Genomic DNA, 20,367 nt, shown 5'->3' with positions numbered 1-20,367 from the left:
CTAATATATATTAAATTTGTTGCTCGAAAACCCTGCTTGAATTGGGCTCAAATTTGCACTCGAACTCGAACTTGACTCGAAAACTCGGACTCGACTCGGCTCAATTTCGGCTCGTCCTTAGCTCGTACTCGGACGAGTAGAGCACGAGCAAGGAATCCATGCTTGATGCCGAGCAGAACTAAGTACGAGTAGGACTAGGGCAGTACGAGCCGAGCATGAGGTGGGCAATACTCGGCTCGGCCCGACTCGTGTATAGCTCTATACTCACCTATACCATATTTCCATAACGTACTTTCACTTTTTATATTTACCTAAGCATTCCTTGAAATCTACAAACGCCAATAAAATAACATAAACTATATATATATATATATATATATATATATATATATATATAAACAAAAGCCCTTTTAACTTTAGTTCAAAACCGTGTCTATGCACTAGGGGTGCAATTGAACTGGTAGAACCGTGGAACCGAACCGGAACCGACCAAACGGTCCGGTTTAGTATGGTTCTAGACTACACCGGCTCCGGTTCCGATTCCAAGAATCAAAGAACCGATTACAATGGTTCGGTTCTCGGTTTGGGGGTATGTAGAACTAAATCGAACCGTGAACCGATCCATGGAACCGAACCGTGGAACTAAACCTAGAACCGAACCAAGAACCTTTTGATTGTTTCTATATTTGATTTATGATTTATAGTTTACAATGCACTATTTGATTATTTCTATAAATGTATTTTTGCACACCTTATACAATATCTAAATCATTCATCAAATGGATCACAACACGAATGGACATGGGCTAGATTATAAAATAAAACATGCAATTGGGCTGGATTATAAAAAGCCCAGAATCATGGAACCGATCTGGAACCAATCCGATTTTAACGGTCCGATTCTGGTTCCGAATATCCTAGAACTGTTAGGAACGGTTTGGTTCCGGTTTCACCCTAGAACCGGACTGAACTGACCTGTGTGCACCCTTGCTATGCACACGTATGTTATGTTTAGAATATTTGAGAATATTTAATTCATCACATTCATTATACTTTGAATATACAACAAAATAATAAAAAATTAAGGGTGAAAATGCATGTTCCCAAACAAAATTTTTTATATGTAAGATTTTTAAAATCCGTAGAACTTTAATATTGTTGTACAACATGTGTGACTATAGAAAGCTTTTGTAATCCTAAATGATCACCAAAGGGTTATAAGACGTGGATCTGGTAGCCCAAGAGTCGGGACCAAGTATTCATTAACTCAATAGTATTATTTCTAAATTGTTTGTTGGATTTGCCATGATTTTGTCAAGGAATGATGATGATCACTTGTGTGCAATGGTGGGGGCACATGTGCAAAATTATAGCCATTTATCATGTTGGGAGCACTGAACATACCAAGTCCAAAAATAGGCTTTTCCTCTCGTTAGGTGGGCCACATGCATGCAAAAAATAGTTGGTTTGGGAAAAAATCATCAAGATTTCATATTCAATATTCAAGTTACTTATGTGGCCTACATGTTCAGTGCATTAGCCTTACATTTGGGACAGTGTGAGATATGAAAGTGCCCTTGTTTGTCAATTAATGTGAAAGTTGAGTTTTAGAGTCAAGTGAGAATCAAATGAAGATTACAAGTCTGAAGACTCACTAAGTTGAAGAGGTTCAAGTGCATATCAAAGGTAAATTAAGCCTCACGACCCTAACCAAATCCCCTCAGGTATTAAAATCCTTAATCATGGTCCATACTTGCCCAAAGCCCTTGGTAAGTATGTTAAATACCTTAACTTGTACCTTGTGGAGATTGAATCATATTTTTAAAAAAATGCTAATGTCGACGCCATCAAAGTGACATCGAGACATCTTCAATGTCATCGAATACTGTTTAATGACAACAGAATCGAGGCCAATTTGTCCAGCAACCAAATTAATTTTATCTGGAAATTATCTATGGCATCGAAGGGTGTTCGATGGCATCATAATAAGGCTAAAACTCTCCAGCAAGCTTTCAAGGAAAATCGAAATTTTCGATGCAATTAAACCACTTAAATGACATCGAAGACAAGTCGTCGATGTCATTGAAAAATGTTTAACGACATCATAAAGGAGACCAAATAATCCAGTGAGTTTTCAAAAAATATGTATAAATTCTGAATGACTTCGAAATTCAAATCCCGATGGCATCAAAGAATGTTCGATGATATCGAAAAGCGAATGAAATTGTCCAGAGAGTTTTCAAAGGAAAATGAGTAAATTCTCGATGACATCAAAATTTAAATTTTAATAACATAGAATGATGATTGATGACATTGAAAAAGGACTCAATCTCTCCCGCAACCTTATATTATTTTTTAAAAAAATCTACCAAGAAAAGAAGTAAAGGCTATTGATTCTGGGAATTTTTATTTCAGCAGTAGCTATATTACTACGGCTTCAATCCGTAGCTAAAAGCTGCTTCTTGCACGAGGGCCTCTATAGGACCCATTATAATGTATGTGTTTTATCAAAGCCGTACATATATTTTGACAGCTTATTTTAAGGCAGGAACCTAAAAGAGGGAGGTGATTGAAGGCTCAAGTGGACCACACCATATGAATCATTGGAAATTAAGTGCTCACCATTGAAAGTTTTTAAGGAGTGGTGTGGTTGACTTGGGCCTTCAATCTCTCTCATTTTTTGTTTCATACTCTAAACGTCACTGTAAAAATGAATGGAGGGCGTGGATAAACTACATCCATCACAGTGGCCCCACGGAGCCCCTAACAGAACCGTCCGTCTCTAAAAGTTTGGCGGAGCAGATTAGCTGCCAACAGTTTGAGTAGCGAGACTTGCTACTGAAGTGACATCACCAAGTTTTTGGGCCCACTACGATATATTTGTTGTATCCACACCGTCCATCCATTTGGAGAGACCATTTTAGGGCATGATCCAAATAATGAGTCAGATACAAAACTCGAGTGTACCCCACCATAGAAAACAGTAGAGAGAGTGATGCCCACCATTAAAAACTTTCAGGGGCTTACGAAGTTTTCGATTAAGTTGATATTTTTGTTTTCCCTTTGTTCATGTCTGTGTTAACTTATTAACAGGTTGGATCTCAAATAAACATCATGGTGGACCTAGGAAGGTTTCAACGGTGGACGTCACTCTCCCCATTGTTTTATGTGGTGGGATCCACTCGAGCTTTGGATCTTCCTCATTATTTATCTTATGCCCTAAAATGATCTCTCCAAATGAATGGACGGTGTGGATACAACACATGCATCATGGTGGGGACCACAAGACTTGGTGAGGTCCCTTCAGTCGCTAGTCTCGCTACTCGACCAGACGCGGATTGCGTCTTAAGATGCGGATTGCGACTTACCCTCAGGCGTGCTCTCTCTCTCTCTCTCCCCCTAAAAGCCCCAATCTCTCACGAGTGCTCTCTTTCTCTCTCTGTTCATTGCTGTGCTACTCCCATCTCTCTCCGCCCTCTCTCAATTTCTCGACTGGCGCGGCGTGGTGGGTTTAGAGACGCCGGAATCGAGTGGGGGTGCGGACGATCGTCCTGGGGTTTCTCATCCTTTTGTAAAACGTTCATCTGTAAGGGGTCATTTGGATGCATGTAAACTCCTTAAGGGCCCGTTTGGCCGGGTGGATTGGAAGGGATGGAATGGTATTACGGTGGATGGCATGGATTTCTAGGTAATGATGGTGTTGTCAGTGGATTGTCTAGTGATCCATGGGATTGATATATCCCTGGATTGCTATCTCCAGTCTGTTTGGCGCGCCCGGCTAAACCCGGTATTAAACCTTCTCATCCCATCTAATCCTTCAAACCAAACACGTCCCACGCAAATTTGATGGATTAGGGTGGATTTGATGGGATTTAAATGTAATGATGGTGTTGTCAGCGGATTGTCTTGAGATACATGGGATTGGGATCAGATCACCGGCTCTGTTTGGCACGCCAGGCCAATCCCGGGATTTGACTTCCAATCCCTTCCAAAACCATCCAATCCCTTCCAATCCGACCGGCCAAACGGGCCCTAAGTTGTAACCGGATTATAGGTAATCTGATTACTGATTCTCTTGTTCAATTATTCTCCATTCTTGTTGGAAAATGATGTTAAGAGTGTAAAATATTTGTTTGTTGTTGTATTAAGGATTTGGCATTTGGTTGTTTTAAGATAGTGTTTTTTAATCAGGCCATTAGATAAAGCAGTCATTTTTTGGTTTTTGTTGTACATTAACTGTTTGTTGAATTTCCCGAGAGAGGGCAAGATTTGTCCTTAAAAAATAAAATAATAAATAAATAAATAAAATAATCGTTACTTTTCTATTTTTTTATTAGGCCATTGCACTTTGCCCAAATGTGCCGGTGTATTGAACGAATTGGGTATTATGCCATCGGATGAAGAAAATGTCCAGTGTATTCGTGCGCCTTTTCTCTAGGTGCACGAATCCTAGTTCCTAATTACATTTTTACTCAAGTATCATTTTTCTTGGTTCCAAATGACCTCTAACCTAATCAACTGGTTTAGGATATGGATTTTAATGCAGAACATGGTAAATTGACCAACCTGACATGATTCCATGCATGCATCTTAGTGCACAGATTCGTTCATTCTAGCGTTACTTTGTGTTTCAATGAGCTAATTAACTGATTTAGGATACCTCTAGGTATGTGGCAGACTCAGAACCATGTCTAGATTGGACGGACTACAAGCTGGACAATGAAAACTTGAAGTTCAAAATATCTGCTCTACTTCAGTTTGTTCTTGATATTTTGTTCAGATATGGATGGTGCTTACATAGGCACAATATTCCCTCACCTATTCTAGTGTAATTGTAGTTATATATTAGTTGATTGCAGGATTAATCTATGCCTTTCTCCTTGTGTATGTTTGTCCTCTGCTTTAAATTTTCTATGACCAATAAATTCCTTGTTGTTTGCCTTCTTTTCCTTTTCATCCTTAAAATTCGAGTTATCAAAAAAATAAAAAATAAAAAAAGAACTTGTTATGCAGTTTTGTCTTGTTTGGTCATCAATATAGCATGCATATGAATTATTGTCAATTGATGTAGAAAAATCTCTTGAGCCTAAGTTTGACACACAGCATAGTTCCTAGTGTAATATTACAAGTATTACTTCACAGAACTCATTTAATTGATTGCATTGTATAATTTTTTTTCCTTAGAGTCTCTCAGGTAGCTGATGTTAGTAATGCAGGTACCGGAGTCTTATTGAGAGAGCTCTTAGAGCAAGGCTTGTGTACGGAAACCCTCATATGAACCGAGCTGCTAGCTTTGAATACAGGAATCCTCAGTTGGTGTGGAATGAATTCTCGGTAAATCTTCATCCCCTCATTCTGAATTGTAGTGATCTAATGCATTGTGGTTTAGAGTTATAAGTGGAAATTTTGGAGGTCCACTTTTGGTCTGTGTGCATGCGCGCGTGTTAGCATCCAACTGGTCTAACATGATTGCCCCGTAAGGAAAATTGGCTGCCCCAACTATCATGCCGATCTAACCATCAAGTGGTCCTCAACGTGAATTTCAAGGTTTTCTGGGGCGCTCCATTATTTTATGTCATTCGGCTAACTTGATTATTAGATTGGCAAGATTCTTGGGCTATATCCTATGTTCATGATGGGGCAACCCTGTTGGACGGATAGGGTGACGTTATAGCACTGATGAGTCCCACATGCAGCTATTTGCACACCCACATGCACCCCCACACATGTACAAACACCCACACCCACATCCACTCATAGATCATTAGTGGAAAGGACATGCTTAAGTAGCTGTCACACACAGGGAGGGACCAACAGTGGAAAGGGATGTAGTGTATGGTATTGAAAGTTTTAATTTCATGCTGGTTTTTTGTCTCGCAAGATGTAAGTTGCCCCATCGGCTTTACTAATATAGAATGTTCTAGATTATTTATATTGTCAATTGATCTTTATAGTTCCCGTCCTTATTCACGGTCTCTCATTATGATGTTTATGCAGGTGACAGACGTCTTCCTTCCAATGTACAATGCATTTGTGCCTACCGACCAAGTCGCTCTTCACACATCAAGTTCACATTCTATGTCGACAGAAGCCGAGTTTTGGGCAACGAGTAAGGTCAGTTATATCTATGCCTGGATTTATTATTTACATCATTCTATATCAGTACATTGTTAATGATTTTTAAACTTTGTTAGATGCTCTAGTTTCTAGCTCAGGCTCTTTCACGAGTATAATGTACTCTCCTCTTCATATTTTCACCAGGGGATACCAAAAGATTACGATTTAATTTGTGATAGGAATACTTCTCATGATCTGTTTCCATACATGCAGAATTTGCTTGATGTTATGCCGATAGAAAAATCCAAGAATAGGCCAACAGGTTTGAATGCTTTTGGTTGAAATGCATGCATGCTATGTGTACTCTAGATGGGTTCTACAATTTACAGTAGCCAAGTAATAACTAATGTTTGTGTAATTTGTAATTTCATTGATCTTATACAACTAGGTGTACTATTGGATCATTAAAATATATATATAGAGATGAAGAAAGATTCATTGGAATAAATTTATCAGGCCCATGGAGAAAGGTAAATTTTGGAGCTGTACTTGTATGTTCTTACTCTAACAATTTTGAGCTTATAGTTCTTTCTTTTTTTATTTGTTTGCAGATGAAAGGCTTAATCTGAACCGCCCAATCTGTGGACCTGACTTCAGATATGGTACATCACAATCAGATTAGTTTGACATCATGATTTCTTATTAACAGGTATTTGTTTGTTAAATTAGAACCATTGATTTTCTTTTATCTTTTTTTTTTTTTTTTCATTTTAACTCCCTAATAGATGTCCAAATCTCAAGCAGACACCCTTGGCTTGGAAAGCAAGGTTGCATGCTATGGGCCATCGAACAATCCCCACTTCAATTGATGAGCTTTTTTGTGTTGAATATGGACTGTTGGACGGTGATGTTTGGATGGTGGTGTTTGGTTGGACACATTAATTTTATTTTAACAGTTTTACTAGGTGAAGTGATGTGGAAGATGAGTGAATCATTCTGTATATATGTTCATATTCTATTATTCTTTATTTGTATTAGTTTAGTTGGGTATAAGGGTTTGTAAGTCATGGAATCTTTATTTGTATTAGCTTAGATGATTTGAGCAATCAGGCATGTACCAGCAATGGTAAGAGACCATATATATATATATAGCCGTAGCCCCAGTTCTGAAAACCGTAGCTATTGCCAACTTTCGCATATTGCAATGGATTTCATTCATTATTAGCCACAAATATTACCCATAGCTAATGGAATCTATGGCTACAATCGTGCTACGGACGGTAACCATAGACATCGGATAAAAATTGTCCAACACCTATTTGAAAATCTTGGTATAAGGATCGATGGCATCGGAGAAGGTTCTTTGACATCGAAGGAAACTTCGATGGCATCAAAGACCCTTCGACGACATTGAATCCCATTTTTTGACCATTGAGATTTTATTATATTGCTCCTTGGCTTTTCAAGTGAGTATTGAAGAGAGCTTTGAGAGAGTTGTTCCATTAGTAAATACCCTTCCTCTCAAGCCCTCTTTCCTCGTAGGAGTTCATCATTCAATCCATTCTTAAATGCAATCAGTGTGAAACTTATTGCTTGGATTGAACTATGAACTCCTGCATTCATTGATGTTCCAGTAACACATCTTAAAGGCAACTTTCTATGCTGGATATATTGAATGCTCAGTTTGGGGAATTCCTTCTAGCTTATAAAAACACATCATTAACTAGATAGGATCTACCTAAAACCCCTTACCTACCAACCTCGGCATCGACATTGGAGCATCTATGATCGATTGCAGTTCAAGGGAGTTGAAGAATCTTCAACAACTAAGAAGATTTTTATCAATATGTTGAATAGGGCTAACTCATGTCTAGGTAAGTATTCGAGTCCACCTACTGTCTGAAAACATTTCCTTGTGTAGGATTGGGATTCAGAATTTGGTTACCACAAACTCGCTAAGCCCTTTTGTAGGCTTCTGGCAGGAGAATATGTATAGTATCCTTGTGTAGGACTGTTTTGTAGTTCTTATGTAGAACTTGTAGCTCTTGTGTAGGGCTTGTCAAGCGCTTTGTGTAGGAAAGTTTGGTAACCTTGTATAGGTTGTAAATTTTCATGGTTAACCTGATTTAAAACTATTATATAGTGAAATCCGGCACACTTTAGGAGAGAGTGCGTCAGCTGGGAGTGGAGTAGGCACATAGCCGAACCACTATATATCGTTGTGCAATGTGCTGAATGCTTTACTTCATGTTTTGTGATTAATCAATTGCTTGGTATGCTTTGAACAATTCCTGTACAATACATGTTTGATAATATGCTACAATTATGAATATCACTATCATAATTTTGTTTGCACACTTATTCTAGCTTAAATCTCTCTACCTAAGTTATTAGAAGTAAGTGCTTGTAAAAATAGTTAATAAATTTTGAAAAGTCCTATTCACCCCCCTCTAGGACAAATATTATACATATATCTAAGCTTCACTTGTAGTGGTTACCTACAATTTCAAGATCATGGTGGCCCCACCTGACAAATGGCTTGGATGTTGAACACATTTGTTATGTTGCAGTGTATCCCATTGAACCTTCCCTCCATATCAGGAGATTATGATTAGGATTCCTTAGGATTATCAACTAAATCTCATCCAAGTTTTGAATTATAATTAAACCTTCTTTGCATTTAAACTAGTAGTTATGGATGGGGACTTTGAGTGCTTGCATTACAATCCAATGATTCATGTTTTGGGCTCTCTATGTAGTTTAGTGCAATACCTTTACATGGGGAAAGGATGTAATCTTATACATTGACTTGAACTTCACATGGAATGTTTGGAAATCTTTGATTTGAAATAAATATAGCATTTTCATATTTCTAGTAGGTTAACTATTGTTGTTACCTTCTTGACAAAAAGCCACAAAAAATCTTATATTTTACGGTATGATTTTCTATTCAATTTGATCTGGCCAGCTTGTGACTTTGGCATCCGATTATGTTTTTTAACATTGATTTGGTCTTCGAATTGTCTCTTCTAAGCCAATATGCATGTTTCTCTTTGTAACATTGAGGGATTTTATTTTTTTGAAAAGATTAACATAAGTCCATTAGATAATTAAGAGGGAGGGAAGGGAAATCCCCATACAAAGAAAGGAGCATTGAGCTCCTGAACGAGCAAGATCCATAAGGGATCAGGCGAACTAGTTGAAAGGATAAACAAAATGTTTAAACCCCGGCTAGCAGTCTGATCTGTTTAACCATACAATCCACCTCCCAAGGATGCTCCTTCCTCCGTAACAACCAAGAACAAACTTCCTTGTGAGGGGACCTAGATCATAATAGATGTTTGCTAAAAATGGTTATGGACGGCCTGCACTTAGTGTCTGAATGCTAGGGATAATATTGTTACCTTGGATTCCGCTTTCAGGGACTTTGCTCACAATAAATGTATATTGAAAATGGTTAGGGATGCATGCATTGACTCCCCAACTGCTAGGGATATTGTTGTTATCTTGGATTCCACTTTGGCAGGACTTGAGAATGCACACAACATTGTTCACAACCCCAAGTGCAAGGTTGTGTTATAGCAAATCCACAAGGACTTACTTTGTGCGTATTCTGAAATAAACTAGAATTTAAAATCCAGAAATTAAGAGAGAGATTGTTGTGTATTGAATCTATTAAAATAATGAAAACTAGAGCGCCAAGGGTTCACTTGTTGCCATCTTAATGCTACCTTGATTCAATTAAAACATCATGAAATTTTGAACTTTCGTTGGATTAGTTCCCTCATATTACACCAATGTAATGATCATAGGGAATTCAAAGCATCTACCATGCTCGGAGACAATGATAAATCATGGAATTTTATAAATCACACAATTGCAAAACTAGTAAGAAAATATCAAAAGCTTCATAACCATCTATTGTGATTAAAGTCGACAATAGATCACAATAAACGGAAAATATTTCTTCATTCAAACTAAAAATCAATGGAAGTTCAACATAGACTTGAATTAAAGTAAGATAAACATAAAAAAAAACTACAAGCTTCACCTCTTAGCTCTAGCTAAGAGATTAGCCAACCAAAGACATAATTGAACTAAAACTCCTAAGAAAAAATATAAAAATTAACTATAAAAGAAAGAAAGAACTCCTTAAGGCAACACCACTCCTTGCTCTATTCTTCGTACCATAATTTGTGCTTAGTAAGACTCAAAAGACTCCTTTATATAGGCTTTGATCGGAATAACTTTGAAACCGCCTCAATTTTACGCAGTTTACACAGCTTCGATGGGATCAAAGATTAATGGTCGAGTTCAATTCGAATTTGGAAATTGTTAAAACTCTTTGCATAAATCCATCGATGAGATCGCCTAACCATTGATGGCATCGAATTGGCTTTGATGTCATCGAATTGGCTTTGATGTCATCGAAAATGTGCTCAATAGGATCGAGAAATGTCTAGAACTTTCCAACGAGTTCACCCGAAAATTCATGATAATTCCGATGTCATTGAACTGGTCTTCAATGGGATCAAAGGGGTATTCGATGGGATCGAGAATTACACCCAATTGTCTAGCAACCAAACTTGAATTTATTTATTTTTTTTTAAATTTTTTTTTCCAGATTTTTCGATGGGATCGAGCCTCCTTGTTCACAACCCCACGTGTAAGGTCGTGATGTAGTAATAATCTCAGTAAGACCAAGGTCGAATCCACATGGAATAATCTTGTGAGTATTCTGAAAGCAACTAGAAGTAAAACTAGAAGAAGATGTAAATCTAAATCTGGAATTAAAGGGAATAATTGTGAAAGTTTTAATTAGAAAGTTAAGAATTCAAAGGTGGGAACTACAGTTTCCAAGGATCCGCTTGTAGCAATCAAGGAGATCTATTACTTGATTCAAGGACACAACTGGTATCGGAGTCCTATCCTATCCAGTTGGAAGATATCTCAATAAAACCAAATCTGAATTTCCTTTGACTTAATTCTCAACTGATGAGAGTTGTGAGAATTGGAAATGATTCCATCACCTAGCCATGTCCAAGAGATAATGACAAACAACAGGATTTACCAATTCCACAATCAAACATAGGAGAATTATGAGGGTTATAAGGGATTCCATCACCTAACCATGCCCAAGGGAAGATGGTGAACTATAAGATTTACTAACTTCACAATTTCAATACATGAAAAGAAGATACTCAAAACTATTGCAGATCTATTGTAATTTGAGTCACAACAAACTATTAAAAACGGAAAGTATTCATCAAATATCAAACTAGAATTAAAGATAATTCAACAAAAACATGAATCAAAACAATAAAAACATCCCATCACGCTACAAGCTTCACCTCTTAGCCCTAGCTGAGAGGTTTAGCCAACCATAGACATGATTGGACCAAAGTCTCTTAAGAAAAACATAAAAACAACTAAGGAAGAAAAAGAAAAACTCTTAGCGACGACTTCTCCACCCTTTTGCTCCACTCCTTAAACCCTAGAAGATGCCTAAGAATATCATAGGGAGTCCTATTTATTGTTGTGGAACTCCAACTTTTGCACCTAGTTGGAAAACTCTAGAAATTGCCTTAAATTTACGTAGTTTGTTAAAATAGACTTTACTCTGCGCAGTTTTCAAAATAGACTTCACTCTTTGCAATTTCACAAAATGACCCAGAGTTTCAGAATATACTTTTTCAGGACGATTTCGGGATTCCTTTTCTTCACTTCAAATCTTTGATTCTATTCATTCCTCACTTGGTTTTCTTGGATCTTTGGCATGTGAATTCTTTAATCTTAGTCTCCAATGATCTATCCCTTGCCTTGATAATTCTTGAGCATCAAATTCATGCTTTTAGTACCATTTTCAATCCAGGCTCTTAAAATCACCTTGCAACAAAAACATGAGTAAAATAGAACATTAAGCATTATCATGTTCATAAAACTAAGATATAAATGAGGGATAATATGCAATATTTGACCCTCAACATAATCCTCAACTAGCATTTTGCTAGTCTCGAGCAAAGTATGCGAAAAATATTTTGAGAACCACAGGATAATTTCTATAAGCTCAAGTGGTTAAAAAAAAAACAATCCAGATAATAGAATTCTAGAATACATCAATGTTGTGCATTACCTTCTCTTAAACTCCAGTACTCGGTAAGTTTCATAATAAAGTTCAAAGCATTAATCCTCCAAATAGAACAACTCCAAACATCGAGTTCTATGGGTATATAATGAAGTCTAGACTTATCACAATCAAAGGTTCAATTCTTTACTTTCATGATAACATTGATAATTAAAAGAGCATTCAGGACAACCAAAACCTAAAACGAAACTTTCCTTACAGTTCATCTTTAATTCCCTCTTTTATTCTTCCACCTTTTGATTTTTCCATCGATGGCTTTCACGCTATGTCAATCTTTTTAAAGATCTTTAATAGGTGGTCTTTTCAAAAACAACTATTTTTTAGCCGGGCATTTTTTTTTTTCAATTCTTCTCATTGAACATGATGGACAAATTCCCCAAGTTGATTCCTTTCATGCTAAATAATCACCAAGTTAACAATTCAATGTTAACTGAAACATTAATGTGATTGCTAGATGTGGCATGTGAAATCATGACTCGATCAATGTTTAAAACTTCTACTCATGGATTAATAACTTGAAATTAACTTTGAAATCTCCAAGTAACTGAATCCAAGAGATATAAATCATCAACATTAAGCATCTTATACTTCTATTTTTCAAAAAATTTCCAAATTTCTGCACCTTTTTATTTTTTATTTTTGCAAATTTTGGTCAAAGACTAGGAGAACAACTAATTAGGTAACCTAATCCCCCATCACCAACCTAAAATCTACATTGTCCTCAATGTAAAAGAAATAAGCATGTAATGCAAGAGAGGTAACGAAAAGAAAATGGAAGTGACAGAAAGATAGTAGCTGAAGAAGGAATTTTAAGGCTTTTTCGATGACCTTAGTACGAAGATGAGTTAGCACAAAAGACTCGAACAGATAATAAGCAAACTATCATAACATAGCGGAAAGCAAACTATCTTTAACAGCGAAAAGCAGTGAACCTAACTACACCTCCATCAGACTAGGAGGTCAATTGTCACGCCCCAAACCCGGGGACGGACAGCTTCCGTGATGCCCCGAATTCGGCACTCGACTTCCATACACCAAGTCCCAAGTTCGGCGCACCACAAGGAAGATTTTTGACTGAATTTTTATTTTTATTTTTTATATATACATAGTAATACCTGAGCATGAAGATCCATGATCAAACTACCAAGCAACACTCTCCATCATAAGTCCTGATGGTTATAAGTATAATGCTTTACAAAATATACGCAACGTCAACATTGCCAAATCGAAGAATAAATGCAATGCATCGAGAAAGCTAAGTCTTCCAAGCTACTCCAACCCTGAAAAAAATGGGAAATAGGAGGCTTAGGCCAAAAAGCCTAGTGAGTACACACGTGTGTGCAGTGTGTCCTACAAGCAGGCAAGATAAATGTACTACAAGGAAATCATACCATAGCCATAACCATATTACATGCATCCGTAATCACGTCATCATCATCATATTGTCATGCCGTAATTATACAATATCGAAAATACTGACAAGTCCATGAGTCATACAATATCAGAGTACGCAATATAAATCAGCATGTAAATGAGGAGTTATAAAGAGTCAAATATCAGATGTCGAGGATGCAACACAATATGTGGTGCGAATGAAATGACTATGCTGGAGTGAAGTCGGGATGGTGGTACGTAGTATCGCAGACTATGGGTCTCACAGGACTTCTATCCAAAATAGTCCCATACCTAATTTGGATAGTCGGACTCAATGTGGTAAACTCCCGATCTCAAGTTAGTCGCGCGCCCAACCGAAATCTTGGCCATTGCGAAGGTACACACAAATAGTTGCGCACCACCGGCAGTGAATAGTAAATGAATGAATGAATGAGTATGCAACTCCGCTCAATAAGTCCACATATCGATCAGTTCATCTCTGGGATCATCAGGGTTTAGTACACTCCAAATGACACTGTCTCTCTCCTAACAACACAAACCAAGTGAGCGTAAGAAACCTCACTATCCGCCTGCTAATAGTCCGCCAATACCTATCCAGCGTCGATAGCGGACTCATTCACGAGCCGGTCAAACTCAGGCTAGTAATGCCCCCTACCCTCGGGCGGGTAAGGCCACACCCCTTCCCAACCGACCGACACGGTGGGAGACGCGCCTCCTGATATTTGGTACTCGGGCGCTCATGTATCCACTCGGTCTCGGCGTTGGGGTCTCCCGGCCTCGGAGGTTTAGGGATTTTCACCGTGGGACATCTATGGCGCCCGTATGCTGTAGAACCAAATATTTACGGTGTCCCATCCGGCCATCCACGATATGCTGTGGAGGCTACGGCCCGATGTTGCTAGGGCACACAATGCAAGATGCATGAGTCATACAATACGGTCATGCATATGCGCATACTGTGCACTCATGTGAGATAACCTCCGCCTATCAAGGAGTCTCATAACAATCTGTCCAACGAGATATGCAATGGTCAACCACATCTCATAACAAACATGCAGATGATGCGTATGGGCATGTATGATAATGCTGTGCTGTCACATACTCATAATCAGTATCAATAACCGGCCTCAACAATCGACTTCGACAATGTGGACATTTAACCAACAATGTCCCCAAGGAATGACCCACATAAACATCAATACATACATCATGGTGAAATCACACCACATCGGTCCTCAGATACATCGCTTCGGGTCTCACACAAGGGCCGTACATTCATCGCATTGGGCCTCACTCATGGGCCGCATATAGATCAAATTGGGCCGTATCATATGTGCACTACACATCGCAATGGGCATTGGCTCATGGGCCATGAATACACCACATCAGGCTTCACGACCCATGAGCTTCAAATACACAATAGGTGGGCCCTACACATCGGCCTCAAATACATCACAATGAGCCTCATCATATGGACCAGAAATATATCTCAATGGGCCTTGCCCATAGGCCACAAATACATGGCTACACCAATTATGATAAGTCTCATACTACAACCACTTCACACGTCACATAGTTAATGACTCATATTTGGTACTGCATAGTTAAGGGCCAAGAGCCACGTTTCATCGTACCATTTACGGTTTAGCGATCACAGCGTATAGAATCCAGGACCTTAATAGCATTAACTTGGGTAATATAACTCTACATCACATTCGGTTAGTGTACAACTTAGTTATATGTGATTCAAGTGGCGGTATCTATATCGATAAGCACAAACCTGCGTCATTGAATGGCCATCAATGCCACTTGATTTCATACGGTTAGGTGGCCTTGTACGTATTTCACATTCATACAATTAGATGACTACGTATACTACATGTACTCCACCATTGCCTATGATTAGGTGGCTATACATACATCAAATACCCACATGATCAATGGGCCAAACAGGTAATATCACACCCTCACACCACTAGAGTTTATATATTTGTTATAATTAAATATGTTTTTAAGAGTTTAAACACAAGTATCATGATCCTATTACTTGGGGCCGCACTCTAACCAAAGTGCCAAGTGATCAAGGGATGTCCACAATCAGCCCATTTAAAGGATTAATCATCATTACTTCAAAACTTACAATACCAGTTCATCATACATTCCACACATGGAATTTACAAACTCTTATCGAAGAGGCCCAATGGTTGGCCCAAACAAGGCTATCACTGACGGGCCCACATGGCGTTCACTTAAAATGGGCCTTAACATTCTTGAGCTCACATATCAATGGAATTCATAATGGGTCCTATGCAGTAGAGTCCATGGGGATTTCCCATGAGGTTGAGTTGTGTGTGACCCACCTACGACTTAGGTCTGCTTTGATTATTTTAGTCCAAGTCCTAAAATGATATGAGGAAGTGGATGGTCTGCATGGATTAAATAGATACACCACGGTGGCCTTAGGTTGGATTCAATAGTTAAGTACTTATCCTCACAGCCTTGTATTGTATGGTCCAATTCAAGTTGGATCGACTGTTCTGTGAGATAATGGCCTAAAGGAAACCCGGTATATGGGTCGATATCTAATACATTGTCAGGATGGCCCATAATGAATTTTCAATGATGAGAGTTTAATTTGCATTATTTCAGAACGTACGACTATCTAATCATTGGATGGGCCTAAGTCTTGGTAACATATCGTCAAAAGAGTTGATAAAATAGATAAACGATGAGGATCTTAAATATAAATCATGTCGTAACCATGGTGGATTAAGTGGCATAATACCTACATCAAAGTGGGTCATACCACACACAAGTTGAGAGGGTTACCCTCCCTTAAATATTCATAATTATTTGTTGAGCCCACAGAGGTGTGGTTCATAAATCCAGCCCATCCCTTATGTGTGTCCCACTTGGTTGAGTGGTCAGACCAAGTTTCAGATACATCCAAATTTCAGGTGGACCTAACAGGTGATTTACATACTCGAGCTTCGAGTTGTACAGACAGTTAAGGAGATCAAGGTTACATGGGTGCAAAGAGATGTATTTATTGCATATACACAATTCACCTATTTTTATTTTTTTATTATTATTATTTTTTTTGAGATCATTTTATAGCATCATCCAAAAATGAATCATATCCGAAGATTATCTGGACCTCACCACAAACAGTAGTGGAGATAATGATTTCACCACTAAACAATTTACAGGGCCCACCATACCGTTTATTTTCCATCCAATCTGTTCATAAGGTCACAAAGACCTGAATTAAGGGGAAAAACAAATTTCATACTACTCCAAAATTTCTAACCCAAAAGGGTTCCAATGGTTTATGTTCAATCCCCGCCACTTTTGTAGTGTGGCCCACTTGATAGTTAAATCTATCTCTTTTTTTTCTTTTTCTTTTTCTTTTTTTTTCTTTTTCTTCTCAAGCCTTAAGACAAACTTGCCAAGTGGATGGACGGTTTGGATATAACACATACCTCATGATCAGATTCATCCAAATCTTTTTTTTTTTTTTTGTAATTATTATTTATTATTAATATATATATATATATATATATATATATATATATATATATATATATATATATATATATTTTATGGTGTGGGCCACCTGAATTCCATGTACGGCTGATTTTTTGGATATCCCACTTTCTAAAGGGTACCCATTAAATGCACGGTGCTGATGTTCGACATACATCATGGTGGGACCAGTGGTAGGACCCACCTCCTTCCAGCGTCAGTGGAGACGCTGTTAGCAATAGCGTCACCGACTGTTGTTTTTTTTTTTTTTTTTTTTTTTTTTTGTTTTTTTTTTTTTCATATATGGGACCCACAACCGGATGATCCAGTCCATCTGTTGTGTGTGTCCCACTAAGTTAAGGGGTCATTCCAAGTTTCAAATACATAAAAATTTCAGGTGGGCCCCCCAGAAAGTACTTTTATATGTTTTAGCATGTTTTCACATAAGTTTTGATGGTGTGGCCTACCAGAGAAATGTATTAGCTTCATTTTTTTGCTCAACGCCTAAAATCATCTGAAAAATTGAATGGACGGCATGGATTTACTACATACATCATGAGTGGGGCCCATTGTAGACCCACACCTCTTCCCTTCTTTTTCTTTCAACCGGCGGGACGCTGCCTTCTTTTTTTTTTTTCTTTTTTTCTTTTTCTTTTTTTCCCTTTGGTGTGTATGCACGTGTGCATGTGTGTGCGTGTGGCTAACCAAATTGCAATACTTGAACAATTTGGATGGCTACAACATTCTGGTGGGGCCCACTATCAATGGGTCCCACATAAAGCCTATAATAAATTATTATTATTTTTATTATTATTATTATTTTTTTCTATGCATCCATACCATTAATCACATCCTTATCATCATATCATCACAAGTATAAATTATTATTATTTATATGTACTCTCTTATGTATCCACACCATTGATCACATCATTATTCTCAAATCATTTCCACTAATAATCATACAAATAATTAAAAAAAAAAAAAACAAACCAAGAGTAAAGTGGGTGTACTCACCTTGATGAATTAGATGGATGGTTGAGATGGATGGAAGGGATGGAATTGATGGTTGAGATGGATGGAAGATATGGGAATGATGGAGTTGATGGCCCACCAAGATCATTCCTCTCTCTCTCTCTCTCTCTCTCTCTCTCTTATGGAAAAAAATAGTGAAATGCTAAGGGATGGAGGGGTATTTATAAAGAAATGGATAAAATTTTGGTTAAGTTAAGCTAATGTGATTAATATTAGTTTAGGCTAGGATTATAGTACTTAATTCATGCTTTGCAATTAATGGTGGATTAAAGGAGCATGGGATGGCATGGTGTGGTGATGTCATGCATAGTGTATGGCATGGAAAAATGTTGACTTTTATGCACATGAGAGAGAAGAGGTATGGGTATGTGACATCACACACATGGGTAGAGATTCTCTCACCCATGTGTGGCATGTACATGTGTGCATGACATGTGTTGTGCACATGTGTGGAATAAAATACATGGTGCCATGCGCACATGATACACTTATTATTCTTCACGGCGTATCTCACTAACGGAGTATCATACCGACGCACGGGTGGTACCTCCACGATCGCGGCGACGGGGCGGTCGATATGAGATAGGTTTCAAGGTCTTGGGGTTCCGGTCAGTTGAGTGTGTACTATGAATGATCAATCCATGTCTAGCTAAGGGCTTCAATCATCATAAGCATGAAAAACAGTACCGAATGGACCAGGTGTTACATCAATCCTGGTAAACAGGATCATTCAGAGATATGAATATGTCCTTTGAATCAAAATTTTCAACAAATGGCTTTAAACGGTGTCCATTCACTTTGAAATCATTGCCATTGTTTGGATTCCGAATCTCAATGGCCCCATGAGGATAGATATTAGTAACAGTGAAAGGGCCGGTCCAACAAAATTTGGGTTTACTCGGAAAGAGATGTAATCGAGAATTGTACAAAAAGACCTTTTGACCTAGTACGAATGATTTTCGAAGAATGTATTGATCAGGAAACACCTTCATTCTGTCCTTGTATATTTTTGAGTTCTCGTATGCATCGTTCCAGATTTCTTTAAGTTCATTCAATTGAAGTTTGCGCAGCGAGCCAGCGTTGCCTAAATTAAAGTTTAGATTTTTAATCGCCCAGTAGGCCCTATGTTTCATCTCCACAGGTAAGTGGCAAGCCTTCCCATAGACAAGTCTAAAGGGAGGCATTCCAATAGGAGTCTTAAATGCAGTATGGTAAGCCCATAAAGCATTGGTCAAGTAAATTGACCAATCCTTGCAGTTAGGGTTAACCATTTTTTCCATTATGTGTTTAATTTCCCTATTGAAAACCTTAGCTTGCCCACTTGTTTGTGGGTGGTATGGAGTGCTTACTTTGTGAGAGATACCATATTTCTTCATTAAATTTGTAAATGGCCTATTGCAAAAGTGTGATATTCCATCATTAATGATGGCTCGAGGCGTTCCGAATCAGGAAATGATGTTTTCTTTTAAGAATTTAATGACGATTTGATGGTCATTGTTTCGGCATAGGATCGCTTTTACTGCTAGCAAAATATATAAATTTTCAAAGGATTGAGGGAATGGTCTCATGAAATCGATGCCCTAACAATCAAATTCTTCTATGATAAGAGTGGGGTTTAAAGGCATCATATTTCTATGGGACAATGCTTCCAATTTCTAACAACGCTCACAAGCTTTGCAAAACTCATAGTATCCTTAAACATAGTGGGCCAATAAAAGCCATACTGCAGAATTTTAGCCGTGGTCTTTTTAGCAGAAAAGTGACCACCACAGTCCTAAGAGTGACAAAAGGAGATGACACTTTGGTGTTCATTCTCTAGCACACATCTCCTTAAGATTTGGTCTAGGCAATATTTGAATAAATAAGGATCATCCCAAAAGAATTTGCGTACCTCGGCAAAGAATTTCTTTTTATCTTGCCTAGTCCAATATGTTGACGTAGAACCTGTGGCAAGATAATTAATAATATTTGCGAACCAAGGTGATTGAGAGACTTTAAACAATTGTTCGTTAGGGAACATGTCATTTATATGTGTTGTCTCAAGGGAATCAGAGAGATCAAGGCGGGAAAGGTGGCTAACCACTACACTTGCTACTCCCTTTTTATATTTTATTTCTAAATCAAATTCCTGAAGTAGAAGGATCCATCTTGTCAAGGGAATCAGAGAGATTAAGGCTGGAAAGTTGGCTAACCACTAAATTTGCTACTCC

General features: G+C 38.0%; 1 long non-coding RNA gene across 1 annotated transcript; it reads left to right on the top strand.

Moving 5' to 3' along the window:
• Positions 1–6,117: 6,117 nt before the first annotated feature.
• LOC131257440 (uncharacterized) lies at positions 6,118–7,019 on the top strand. Its single transcript, XR_009177403.1, has 2 exons — positions 6,118–6,766; positions 6,862–7,019. It is a non-coding gene; the product is annotated as an uncharacterized LOC131257440 (long non-coding RNA).
• Positions 7,020–20,367: the final 13,348 nt, after the last annotated feature.

Source organism: Magnolia sinica, chromosome 10 (genome assembly GCF_029962835.1).
Source record: "Magnolia sinica isolate HGM2019 chromosome 10, MsV1, whole genome shotgun sequence".
In the NCBI taxonomy this organism is placed as follows: domain Eukaryota; kingdom Viridiplantae; phylum Streptophyta; class Magnoliopsida; order Magnoliales; family Magnoliaceae; genus Magnolia; species Magnolia sinica.
This window is presented reverse-complemented; position numbering and strand designations above follow the sequence as displayed.